We start from the raw sequence: 13743 nt of genomic DNA, 5'->3' as shown, positions 1-13743 counted from the left end.
TTAACTATGAAGAATCACTGTTGGAAACTGTTTAAAGAATTACAAATAAGAAGTCACAGGAATGAGATTCAAGCCTAAATTGGTTTCATTCCAGAGTCTGAGCTCTTCCCATGTTGCTTTTCTGTCTCCATTTGTCAAATTCCAACATCTCAGGTGTGCATTTGTATTGATGATAATGGTGGGAAAGAGAGACAGCAAAAGAGAAGAAAGAATAGTTCTTCTTGGTTCTGTGGTTTCCCCATGACATGGCCTGTGATGACAGGAGACACATCAAGTGTCCTATGTCCTTATCTACATTACACTCCCAACCAGTTGTCATATGGATTTCTATCACGTCTATTGCTGTTCTTCATGAACATATACTAGGGAACCTTATCTCGAATGATGGTCTGAATATATGTAAGGGATGACACACATCTAGTTTTAAGTCTTCTACTTGTCTGTCATCTGGTACTTTTGCTCATGCATTTGTGCATGGTTTTATACATTTACATTTAGAAAGTTTTTGTTTGATGGTTTTTTCTCTCCCTGTGGTTATAGCAAAATCTGTCATGTCATGTCTTTCTGAGCCATTGGTGATTTATTATGTCTGTATTGTTTGGAATTTTCTAAAACTGTTCAGACAACCTTACCAGGGTTGCAATGCTATTGCTGCCTCTTATGCTTTTGCTGTCACTCTTTTTCTCAAAGGGGAGGCACAGAGTTGGGTTTGTGACAGGATGAGGGTGGAGGAGGCACAGCTTCATCTCTCTAAAGTTGCAGTTCGTGAGGAAGGAGAATTACTTTAATTAATGTGTCTCCTAGGAAATTCGAGATAGAGTGGGACAATCTCATCACAATCAGAGCTGTCCCCTACCTAATTAGTGAAGTATTAAAGCAGAATTGCTTAAGTCAACCAATCTCACGTTCATAATCAAACGTGCACCCCAAATTTGCATGCATTCTGACCGAGCCTTTCTACTCTTAATTCATTCCAGGGTCTGGATAAAAATTACTTCAAAAATGATTGTTCTCCTCAAGAAATATGAAAGTAATTCTGATTCCACCTTGGTTAGCTGATCAGATTTGTGTTATCTTGGGTGTCATCTTTTTCCCCAACATTCTAAGATGCATTTTGTCAAAGTTCATTTGTTTGTTTCCTTAGTTTGGTCTTTAAGGCAAAAGCTATGGCCTCATAGATTTCATAAATGATGTTTAACATACAAATCTGTAAGAAGATATGAGTAATTCTTGTTCTATTTTTTTTTTTTTTTTGCCCAGGGACATCATTTATTGAATGATTTTCATTTGTAATAGAAATTTGTAGTTTTGAGTAAAACGTCAGCATTTTCCAAATGTCTACACACAGAATTGTTTTTGTTGGAAAGGCAGACACCTCATGATCGTAGAGTCCTATGAGATTTTGAAGGAAATGGCTTCCTTCCATGTCATACGGCTACTCAAAGTATGTCAAATTGCAATTTGACATGTCCCCTTCTGGCCTTAGAGGGAGAAAATGTTCTATAGAAATAAAAGTTGGATATGCAATTTTATGTAATAATTTATGAAATATATATTTGAGTCTAATGTAGAGTGAAATTTGATATTTTTTATTTAACAGCTATTTATTCATCACATACTTCATTCTAGGTACTACTCTAAGTGCTGGTAATTCAAGCTGGAAAGAAAGCAGAGTTTCTGTTCTCCAAAGTCTCATTTATATTCTAATTGGTAAAGGAACTGACACAATGAGTCAACAAAGTGTATCTGGTATTAAGTGGTGGTAAATAAGAGCCAAAATAAAGCAGAATAAGAGGAATGGGAAATGATGGGGGTTGCTAGTTTATAAGAGTGAGCAGGGATACTGAAGAAGACATCTGTAAAACAGATATGGATCATTCTTAATTTATAGTTACTCAGTTTGCAAATCAGAGGTGCATGTATTGAGAAGTTCCTGCCACCCCACCGCCAGAAGTGGCCCTTTTCTCCATTCTTACCAAAGGGCTAAGGACCCCTCACCCTGGCATTTTCCCAGATCCTGAATGCTGAGGCCATCTTCCTATACTTGAAATCTAGGCAGTTTCTGGGCATCTATTGCTGTCCAATATCTTTTACCAGATTCTTTTTTTTTTAATTTTTTTTTTATTTATTTATGATAGTCATAGTCACAGAGAGAGAGAGAGAGGCAGAGACACAGGCAGAGGGAGAAGCAGGCTCCATGCACTGGGAGCCCGACGTGGGATTCGATCCCGGGTCTCCAGGATCGCGCCCTGGGCCAAAGGCAGGCACCAAACCGCTGCGCCACCCAGGGATCCCCTTTTACCAGATTCTGATGGATTTGCAACTCACAACTTTGGCCCTAGAACATGACAGAGTTCAGGTAAAATATTGCTCACCATTCAGTCACACGGAGTAAAAAATCTCTGCTAAATTTCTGTTACCCCTGGAGTCATTTATTCCCTCTAGTTTTGTGTTGGTTTCATGCACTTTTTGGTAAGCTTCTTAATGAATCACTCAACTATAAGCTTTTCTCAATGTATCAGGGAATCTCTTTGTTCAATTGTTTATCTCAGAGTCTTCCTGTGCCAATGTGGACTAATGATTCTCTGAGCCTGATGTACAGCTGTCTTTTTGAATCTTCCTTGGACCTTCATTCAGGAACTTCCCTATTCCTATCTCCATTGTTCACTGAACCCTGTGTTTTCTTCATCTTGTTTTGATGAAGCACAGCTTCTAGTAGCTTGCTCAGATTGTATTCATACAACCTAAAAATATCTTTATGCTATACTCACCCTTGAATAGTTTGGATGAATTAGAGTTTTAGGTTAGAAAAAATTTTTTATAGAATCTTGAAGGAGTTTTTTCATGTGTTTCAGCTTCCAGTGTTGCTTTTGAGTTGTCAACTATTTTTCTATATTCCTGAGCTTTTTGTATGTGGCCTGGGTTTTCTGGCAATTTCAAGTATCTTTTCCTTTTTTCCCAGTGTATATTTCCAAATACTGTTAAAATTATATGAACTGATGAGGATATTTTTATTTAAGGAGCTGGACACTTGATGGTATTTATCAAGGTAGGAATGAATACCCAAGACATTTTATTATAACACCCATCTTTTTTCTCTGTCCTTGCTTTCTGATATTCCCAATGTTTAGATATTGACACTCTGGGTTGATCTTCTAATTTTATACCCTTTTATGTTGACCATCTCTGATTTTTTTTCTATTATCTGGAATTTTTTTTTAAGATTTTATTTACTTATTTATTTTAGACAGAGAAAGAGGATGTGTGCAAGCAGGGGAAAGAGCAGAAGGGGAGGGAAACAGATTACACAATGAGCTTGGAACCCAGTGTGAGGCTAAATCTCATGACCCTGAAATCATGACCTGAGCCAAAGCCAAGAGTCTGATACTTAACTGACTGAGCCACCCAAGTGCCCCTTTCTGGGAGATTTTTCTAGGCTTATTTTTCATACCTTCTATTGATAGAGTCTCTAAATTCCTGGCATTGTAGTTTCATTTCTAAGGCCTCTTTCTTATTCACTGAATATTATTTTTATACTTTACTGTTCTTATTTCATTGATTACTGGTGTCCTTTCATCTCGTTAAAAATATTTTTGGAAATATTTTCCCCCCACTGCTGTCTGCATTAGTAGTATTCTATTTATGCCAAATCTCTTTTTAACTTGTTTGTTTTTGACTCTTTCTTTCATGTTGCAGCTTCCTTGAAGTAGCTGTCCCTGCATGTCCATTCATGTATAAATACAGAGCACTGAAAAAGGTGTCATTGCTGATGAGTGTCTCTCACTCTAGGGAGATGGAATGGAAACACAGAAGCTCCACTGGAAGTACCCTGAGTGTTAATTCCTGATTCTTTTTTTTCTTTTTTTTAAGATTTATTTATTTATGATAGACATAGAGAGAGAGAGAGAGAGGCAGAGACACAGGAGGAGGGAAAAGCAGGCTCCATGCTGGGAGCTCGATGCGGGACTTGATCTCAGGGCTCCAGGATCGCGCCCTGGGCCAAAGGCAGGTGCTAAACTGCTGAGCCACCCAGGGATCCCCCCTCCTGATTCTTTTTCTGGGCTAATCAGGTCCCTCAGACAGGACTCCTCTAATCTTCTACTTATGGAATATAAGGTTCTCTGCTACCACTCTGGGAGGACCTATGGAAAGAGCTGGGAGCTTCCCTGGCACTCAAAGCCCACTTCTAAGATGCTCCCTTCCCTGGACCATGAGGTGCCTCGTGTTTCTGAGACTAAAGAATGCCCTGGTTGGCCTTTTGTAAGAGTATTCCTTCCAGAGTCCTCTGCGAGGGTGGAGAGGTGACTGGCTGCACATAGAATTCCATGTTCAATATAATTCCATTAGTATATTGTAGGCTAAGCTCCATTATATCCTTGTATACAGTGTTCCTGTTTAGACAGCAGATACTGATCTAATTTCTATTTCTGTGACCTGCTTTTTTCCCTGGAAGCTCTTAAAATGATCTCTTCATATCCGGTGTTCTGATGACACTATGTGTGACTATATTGATCCTAATTATTTTGGGGCTTTTCATCCTGGCCACTCATGTCTTTCCACAGCTCTGAGAAACCTTTATTATGTCATTTCTTTCATATCCCCTTTTTGCTTTGTCTGTTCTCTTTCAGAAATTCCTCTTAGTCAGATATTTTTACCTCCTGAAAGGTTGGATCAACTCTGTCATTTATCTTTTACCTCCTATTTCTTTATTTCTCTTTTATTTTCTTTGGTGTGAGAATGGTTTCATTTTGTAACCATTCTGTGAGACTCTTTGTTTCATCAAACTAGTTTTCCTGCCAGGACATCTTTCTCATTTCCTGCATTTTTCTGTTTCTTTTTAATACTGCCCTACTATTTTGCAAATTAATGCCTTCTTAATTCCTTTAAGGTTACTTATGAGAGGCTATAATTCCTTTAGAGTCCCTTCATCCTATGTTCTATGTTGCTTATCTTGTCTTTCTTCTTTAAGTTCTATTCTTTCCTCAAGTTTCCTATTGGTGTATTAGATTGAGCAGCTGCAATGTTTCCTGCAGTCCTTGCCCTGTATATGGATGGACTGGAAGCTGTAGATGAAGCAAGGAAGCAGCAATTGAGCTTTGAGACCACTGAAGTCCTGGTGGATTTGGCTTTGAAACCAGCATCCATGTATTTCCTTCTTTTTATTTAATGAAGAGTCATCATTTTACAGAGATAGTGGTTCTCAGTGCTTGGCTGTCAGACATTCTACTTGCCAGAATAGGAATGGGGGATAAGATAATTCATTGCTATGTATTCTGACTCTCAATTCATCTTCCTGTGCTCAACCTTCATTTTTATTTTATTTTATTTTATTTTATTTTATTTATTTTATTTTATTTTATTTTATTTTATTTTAATTTTTTTTATTTATTTATGATAGTCACACAGAGAGAGAGAGAGGCAGAGACACAGGCAGAGGGAGAAGCAGGCTCCATGTACCGGGAGCCTGACGTGGGATTCGATCCTGGGTCTCCAGGATTGCGCCCTGGGCCAAAGGCAGGCGCCAAACCACTGCACCACCCAGGGATCCCTCAACCTTCATTTTTAGTTCCAACTTCTGTTCCTGGTGTTTGAGATGGTTTGGAATGGAAATTCTCCAGGGTTTGCAAGGAAGCTGTCTCTGATGCTCTAGCCTACTACTTTTCTTTTTCTGTGGTTTTACTTTTATTGTTATAGTGGTTGGAATACTTCTTTTTTTTTTTTTTTAAATCACATCTTTCTCTTCATCCAGATACTAATTCTTATTGATCTTTGAAGAATTCTTTTGGATTTCTAGGCATATATCATATAACTTATAAAAATATTTATTAATGATGCTGTATATATTTGGTCAATTTCTTTTTCCTCTCATTAGCCAGCATTTCCAGAGCAATAATAACTAATACGGTAGAGTGGAAACCTTTTCTTATTTCTGATTTAAATATAACATTACTAGTGTCTCATTCATAAGTCTGATGATGGTTTCAAATAGGTATTATTTAAAAAACAAATAGGTAAAAAAAAATAAAAATAAAAATAAAAAATAAAAAACAAATAGGTATTATTGATCTAGCTAATATACATTGTATTCATCATGATTTCTTGTGATAACATTGTCTTGGGAAAAATTATTACTGATATAGAGTCAGGAGAGAAAAGCATCTTCAATGGAATTTTAGAAAGCTATGTTAACTTAAATGGGAGATCTAGGGAGGAAAAGGAAAGGAAATGCTCATGCTAAAGGACTACTTGGCATATATCAATGGAGAGATAGGCATCTGGGAGAGATATGCTGGCTTATTGATTCATCTATGGAATTCAAGTTTTCACTGATCTCCTGGGGCTGACAAGCATAACTTGAAAATTAGGGCACCATGTTTTGATCAGCTTCAGAATAAATAAGGAACTGAAATCAGTTGCTTGAAAGAAATATGACTACAGGGCTTGCGTTTGATCAGCAATCTTCAAATTTTTAGGTGAATATAAGTTATCTGTATAAAATTCCTTGTTTGTTCTTTGTAAATTTTTTTTTCTTAAAGAATGACAATATTCTTTAAAACAGGATGATCAAACCTTGGTTCATTAGCAATTTAACCCCTAATTATCCAGATAAGTAGGTTGTTTCAAGGGGTTGCTGGGATTTCCTTCCTGAAAAACTGGAAGTTTTAAGGGACCAAGAGATGTGATGCAGGTCAAACAGGGACCACTTACATTTTGTTATTTGCAGGCAGAGATACTGGATACCCAGAGTAAATAACCAAATATACTTCTTTACCCCTTTCTTTAGACCTGCTTATATTCTTCCTTGGTTTCCTGTGGTAACAGTTCTTTATTTCTTCTGTTGTCCTAGCCATGCAACATTCTATAACAGTCCTTCATTATCTAAATCATGCTCATGTTGGACCTAAGCTAGAAAGGGGAAGCTAGTTGTGATGCTAAAATAAAACATATAAAGATATTATAGAAAAATCTTAGTTTTCTGGGCTCTGGTGAAATTGGTTTTGTTTGGCTTAACCAAAAAAAAAAAAAAAAAAAAGATATTTATAACATTCTGGAAATGGTCCAGAATTGAGATTATTTTCAGCCTGGGGAAAGAGGGAAAAAAACAAAACAAAACACACCTTTGTAGGCTGGTTCCCAAGTGGAGCCCAAGACTTGGCTGGACTTGAACTAGGGCGGGGACGCATCTTCTCTGTGACCTTGATATTGCCACAGCAGGAGAAATTTTCTGGATTATCTCACTGGATTCTTTCCCCACATGCTCTCATTCTTTCCCCACATGCTCACATTTTAGGGATTTCCGTGTGAACTGTCACACCTGTGTCAGGATCTGCTGACTTCTTTGGATATCCCTGGATGACATGTGCTGGCAGGGGAGGAGGTGTGTGAAGTTTCCTGGGAATTGTCAAGGCACCAGGCCATTACCACACTGGTTTTCGTTGGCAAAGCAGAAGCTGAGAAGACAGAAGACAGGCAGAGGCTGCATGTCAACCCTCATGCAGCCTCTGCCTCTACCCTGCCCTACAAAGAGACGTGAAAGCCAAACCCTAACTCTGTAGGCCATTGGATCTCTCTCCCCCCTTATCACTTTCCTCAGGGATACAAAATGCTGATGCAGTTGAGATCTCGAAATAAGTGATTTATAACTAAAATGGCCCTCTGCAGTGAAAGGTCTACGAGAGATGGGAGAATTTATTTGCTGAGTTACTATGCAAATTTCACAATTAAATCTTAACTCAGCTCCTGAGGGAATATCAAGGATTACTGAAGGAAAGGGGCTTTGACACGATTTTTAAAAAGGAAAGAGAGCAAAGAAATAGCTCGGTTATTTCTACAGTTTCTCAGCTCTGCTCCTCCATGTCAGTCCCTCAGTGGGAATCACTTTGGAGAGAATCAGGTAGAATAGGGAACAGGGAAGAAATAATCAGGGGAGAGGCAAAGAAACCCACTTTCTATTTGTAAAACTGAATTAATGAATTTTTTAAAACATTCGTCGCTACAGCGTGCTGTCCGGAGGGAATACATTTGGAGACCTGCACAGCCATGCATCTATTCCTTTATTCCTCCTCATGTGCCCTAATCCCCCTTCCTTTTCTCTGCACATTACCCCGACTCCGATTGTGGAAAGCTGACCTCCCTCTGCCTCCCCCTTCCTCTGTTTCCAGCCTCTCCTGACTACTCATGCTGTCTAAGCTAGGTAGTTTTAGCAAGAGACTTCTGTTTTGACAGGCAGTCTCTTGGGTCTCTCCACTGAAAAGGCCAAAGCTCCCAGTGCAGCTAAAATCTTTGCCTTTAAACAGCTTCTCACTTCCCTGAACTGCATGCAAATCGGAGTGCTCTCAGAGCTCCATCACTCCCCCAGGCTCCTCGGGATCATCTCTGCCCTAGAAAACCTTTGCTTTGGGGAAAACTTTTGAAGGGCACTCATTTTTCAGATGCTGGTCCACTGGTAACCACTAGGCTGTCCTCAGAGCCCAGCTTCCAGGGTCTTCATGGGCCTCCATCCTCTTCTTCTTGCAGGAGGAGAGTCCCTTCCTCCTCTTCTCCATGTTCAGCCATACTTGCAGGCAGTGGGCTTGTCCATGCTGGCTGATACCCAGTGATGCCTTGACCCCAACCTGGCTCACCAGCTCAGTTTCATCTCTGAAAAGGAAGTGTATTTTATTTTCCAAGAAAGAGTGAGTGTGGCAGCCAGCCCCCCACATACCCCGACTATTGATCAACCCGCAGACTAACATCTGGAAAGTTGTCTGTATCTTAGAAAATTAAAAAAGTGGGGTTGAAAACTCCCATTATTCCTACATACTTATTTTTATTTAATTACTGTCTTTGTGCCCCTTCCCTGATAGAAATCCATCCCAATGAAGTCAATTGGAAGTAGCAGAAGGGCTTAGGGCTTTTCCTGTGCCTCTGGGTGGGTCACGTGTATAGGGGACAGCTGACGGTACACACCATAAAAAAAGAGCAAGAACAATGGAAAATAACAAAGAGTTTTCTTAAGCCTGCAGGCTGAGAGAAAGGAGAATGAACAATTCTGGGCTTTCTTGAAGTGTTGAGCTTTCCTGATTTGGTTATATTTGGTTGCCCGTGCCTTTTAGAATTTCATCTATTGTGTCTCCCTGAAGCTTATTTCTATGAGTAAAAAGTGCAGTTTTCTTTGGGATGCAGGTGAGTTTGTGAGTCTTGCTAAACTTTATCAAGATTGATACTGATATATTGGAATTGACTAAGGAACATTATGTCCCCTGAGATATTGTTTATGATAACAGCAACAAATTACCATTGCAAAGTTTGCTTATCCCAGGGGACATAGCTTTCTCTTTCAGCAAATAATGAATTTTTTCTATCATAGCTTTTGCATGGAAAAAATTCATAATTACACCTAAATACCTTAGAAGGAGACCTCATTTTGTGGTATTGATGTACAGAAGCTGAACATTTCAAAAGCAGATGTTAGACTGGGAACACGCTTGTGTATTATGCAGATCTCTTGTTGCCATGTCTATGTTACATTTCTACTGAGTAGGTTATTTTTCAAAAATCTTACTTAATGGTTTCTGTAGCCTTTTGATGCAGGAGGGACAGGCAGGCTAGAAGTGGATTATTTGGAACTTATATGTCATGGAGTGTATTTTTCATTATAACTTAACCTCCTTTCTCTACTCGTAACTGGTTAAGAGAAAAATTAAGATTGTATGAGCCTTTTGCAACAAATGCAACTAGTGGGGAATTCAACACAAATAGTAGGAATCAGAGGCATTTGTTGCAGAGAGGAATCTCAGGTAACATTTACTCTCAGACACAACATGAGGGGATCCCTGGGTGGCGCAGCGGTTTAGCACCTGCCTTTGGCTCAGGGCCGATCTGGAGACCCGGGATCGAATCCCACGTCGGGCTCCCAGTACATGGAGCCTGTTTCTCCCTCTGCCTGTGTCTCTGCCTCTCTCTCTCTCTCTCTCTCTCTCTCTCTCTGTGTGTGTGACTATTGTAAATAAATAAAAATTTAAAAAAATTTAAAATATTAAAAAAAAAAAAACATGATGCACCAATCCCCTCACCAACTTGCACATTCTTGGTGGCAGACCCTCCCGACCATGGACACTTTGAGGGACAGGGGACTTTCTGGGCTGATCTCTTAACACACTGGGTAGTTGAAATATGATTTCTTAGATTGAACACCCTGCTAACTTTTGCTCATCAGTCTTCACTGTTCCTCTGTTTAGTTCATACAGAGAGACCAGTTTGTTATTTCATTTATTCAAAAAATATTTGTTGAGTGTAAACTATGTGCTAGACATTGTTCTAGGAGCTAGGGATACAGCAGTGAGTAAAACAGACAAAATCCCTGTCTTTGGGGTCTTTTATTCCACAGGAAGAAAATGGTAAACAAAACAAGAAACCTATGTGGGAAGATAAACATGATAATGCTATTAAGAAAAATAAAGGCAGAGAAAGGGAAATGGCAGTGTTGGAGCAGGGGCTTCTAGTTTAAATGATGTGCCGAGAAGGTGCCATTTGAGCAAAGACCTGATATAAGCGAATGAGTCAGCCATATAGTTACCTGGGTGAGTCCCATTTTAGGCAGGGGCACAGCCAAAGTACAAACTTTGAGAAAAGAGTATATCTGCCATGCAGAGGAGTGGTGAATATTGCAGAAGTTCGGCTGAGGCAGTGTGAGCTAGAGAAAGTGCAGTAGAAGATTCCAGCAAGGAAACACCTGGGTGCAGGTGGGCAGTGCATGTTCTGTTCATCTCTTGCCTTTCAGCCTGGGATGTGAAGGCACTGCAGTTGTGGAGAAGTGGTATGACTTAACTTATGTGTCAGGAGCACATTGGCTCAGGGGTTTAGAGTAGACTGGATGAGGGATTCAGACCAGCCAAAAGTAGAGGAAGGAGACAAATTTAGGAGCTATTAGAATAATCCAGTGATTTAGGAGCAGTAGGGATGTTGACAAGTGATCCATTCTGAAGATAAACCCAATGGAATGTGGGGTAAGATGAAGAGAAGATTCAAAAATAACTCTTGAGCTTTTAGTCTGGGCCAGTGAAAGGCTAGAGCCACCTCTTAATTTAGATGAGAAGAGCTGTGGGTGACACAGAATATGAGGATATAATCTGAAATCTCTAACCCATGATATTCAGATATTTGAAGATAATCACCATGCCCAGATAGCAATCATGTATAGTCACTTTTACTATAATGGATCTACATGTCCCTAAAAAATCATCGTGCCATGCAAAATTGCACAATAAAAACTGTAGGCATTATGGTAAAAAAAGAGTTGGGGGTATAACATTCAAAGCCTTTTTTGGTGATGCTTCAAAAACAAAGCACAGTTTCACATGTGTTAAATTATTGTGATAAATAAGGCACTTTGCCCTGAAAAAAACCTAGAAGTTTGATAAGTGGGCTTTGAAAGGGTTGCCGCATGTGATTAATCATGAGTCAGTGAAAGGAGACTTATCTAAAATCACATGGAAAGTGGTGAGGCTGGATTGGAGGTGGGTGTGGTTCAGTGCCGGCATTGAACAGCACAGTGATGCCAGCTTCTACAGCCTTACATCCTGGGGCATATATTTCTGCCTTTAAGAAGAAGGTCCTTCAAGGCACACATTTACAACAGGTCCTTGTTTTATCAGAACTGAAAATTTGATGCAGTATATATCCTTCTTCTTTAATTAACTTGTGTATTACCTGGAAATTCTTTTTGGGATTTAAAATTGTAGCAATGTTCAAAATCACTAAACTAGACACTACCAGCATCAAAAGGAGCTACTTCTGTAGGATTTAGCAATTTTCACTTAAAGCTTTTGTATACAGATAATGTTTTCTTTTTTTACATGGACTGCTTGGCATTTTGAACCAGGACACAGACAGGCTTGGGATGTTGAATGAATGTGTGTTTTTGTTTTTGTTGTGCATGCCTGCACGCGAGGACATGTGTGTATGTGTGTGTGCATTAATAGAAAAGTTCACAGATACAAAAGAATGACAAAATGTAGTCTTGTGGAATAATATACATAGTTGACCAGGGTGACTGGTAGATGTTTGAGGTGTGTGCATACGTATTCTTATGCAGCTCAGTTCAACTGGATACAGTTTTCTGTTTCTTGCTAACAAAACTGAGCAGCAGCAAATGCAAAATTCATTGTATGTTCAGAATGTTACCTAGTATGTCAATTGTACTGAAACAAATGTACAATTTCAGAATAAGTATTATGGAAGAACTAACTGTACTAATACTAATATAGGAAAAATTTAAAAATACTAGAAATGTAAATCATGTAGAAAGCAAAAGAGGACTCTGGTGTAAGCTTGATGTAAGTAAAAGAGGGACGTTAGTGGTCTAAAGCCAAATGTAGTTTAAGCAGGACTTCAATTTATGGAAAGAAAGATTAGTGAGAAATCTGTGGAAGATCTTGCATGGTGGAAGAGCTTCAATAACTTCCAATCTCTAACCTGCTCTAGGACCCAGTCCTGATCAGCTAAGAAAACTCCCCTTCCAATGGGATCGCCCATGGCCTTCTGGCCCCAGCAGGGCTGAGGAGTAAGGATTGCTTAGTAATTGCTTGCCCTGTGCAGAGCTTTACCTTGACCCTAACCGGGCACATTAGCACAGGCCCAGAGGCCCAGCACCTAAATGAAATGTAGCTCAACTCTCAAAGAGCCCGTGTCTCAGCAAATAAGAACCACATATAAAAATGAAGACTTGGTCCCATATGTCTTTAAACCCATGACGGTTACTGCTGATATGATACTGCAGGGGAAAATGACTTAGATTTTTGTTGGGTAGATGGATTTTTGGGGTCTCTCTGTGCAATTTTCTTTAACATAGTGGGGTCTTTGTCACTGTAATGAAAACTGCCTTCAGCTGGAAGGAATAAAAAAAGGAAGAGAAAGAAACAATAGCAGCCTAGAAACAGAATTTTCCAAATAAATTAAACACTTTTGAGACATGGATTTATATTAGAAACACTGATAAAACCTTATCCTTGAAGGTGTGAAAATCTAGGCTTTTAAAATTAATGTAAATAGCAGCATTACTGCCGAAGGCATCAATGGAGATCTTTGAGAGTATGAAAAGACAGGTATGGAAGGAGGGGCAACAAGAGAAAGGGTCACATCCAATAGAGTGTTTGCAAAATCTTAGGGAAATTTGTGCAGCTTTGAATAATAACACCTTTCACTCTTGCTTCTTCACATATATTATATAAAATGAAGCAAAGAGAAAATAACAAACAAGTAGCTTTTTATGTGCTTCATTGATGTGAACAAATGCAGATTTTTCAGTATATCTTCTATTCTGTGTGTGCGTGCATGCAGAATTCTGTGGCTTAGTTAAGCCCAGGACCCAAATCAGGAGGTTTGACATCTACTCTTAGCCAATCATAAATGTGACCTTTGATGCACTTCTTACCTATAAATATAAAAATCTCTTACCTCTGAGGTTTATTGGTCAAGTTAGATGAGTTGACACCTATGGAAATATTTTTCAAGTAATAATCTGCTGATGGAAAATTATTGTTAATGTGGGGATATGGAAGGAGAGAGAGTGATCAAGAAAAGAAGAGGACTGCTTCAGTTCATCCAGTTCCCATGGGAAATGTGTATTTTGCTAGTGGGGGAGCTGGGGCAGCTGGGTGTGTGAAAGACAGAGAAAGACAGTGTGCACATGTTCAAGTGTTGGTAAATGCAAGGGGGACAGCCCTTTATTAGGCAATAGATATGCTGAGTTTCAGGTTTACA

The sequence above is a fragment of the Canis aureus genome, chromosome 1 (genome assembly GCF_053574225.1).
Source record: "Canis aureus isolate CA01 chromosome 1, VMU_Caureus_v.1.0, whole genome shotgun sequence".
NCBI lineage: Eukaryota > Metazoa > Chordata > Mammalia > Carnivora > Canidae > Canis > Canis aureus.
The sequence above is the reverse complement of the archived record's forward strand: the minus strand, read 5'-3'. Positions refer to the sequence as shown.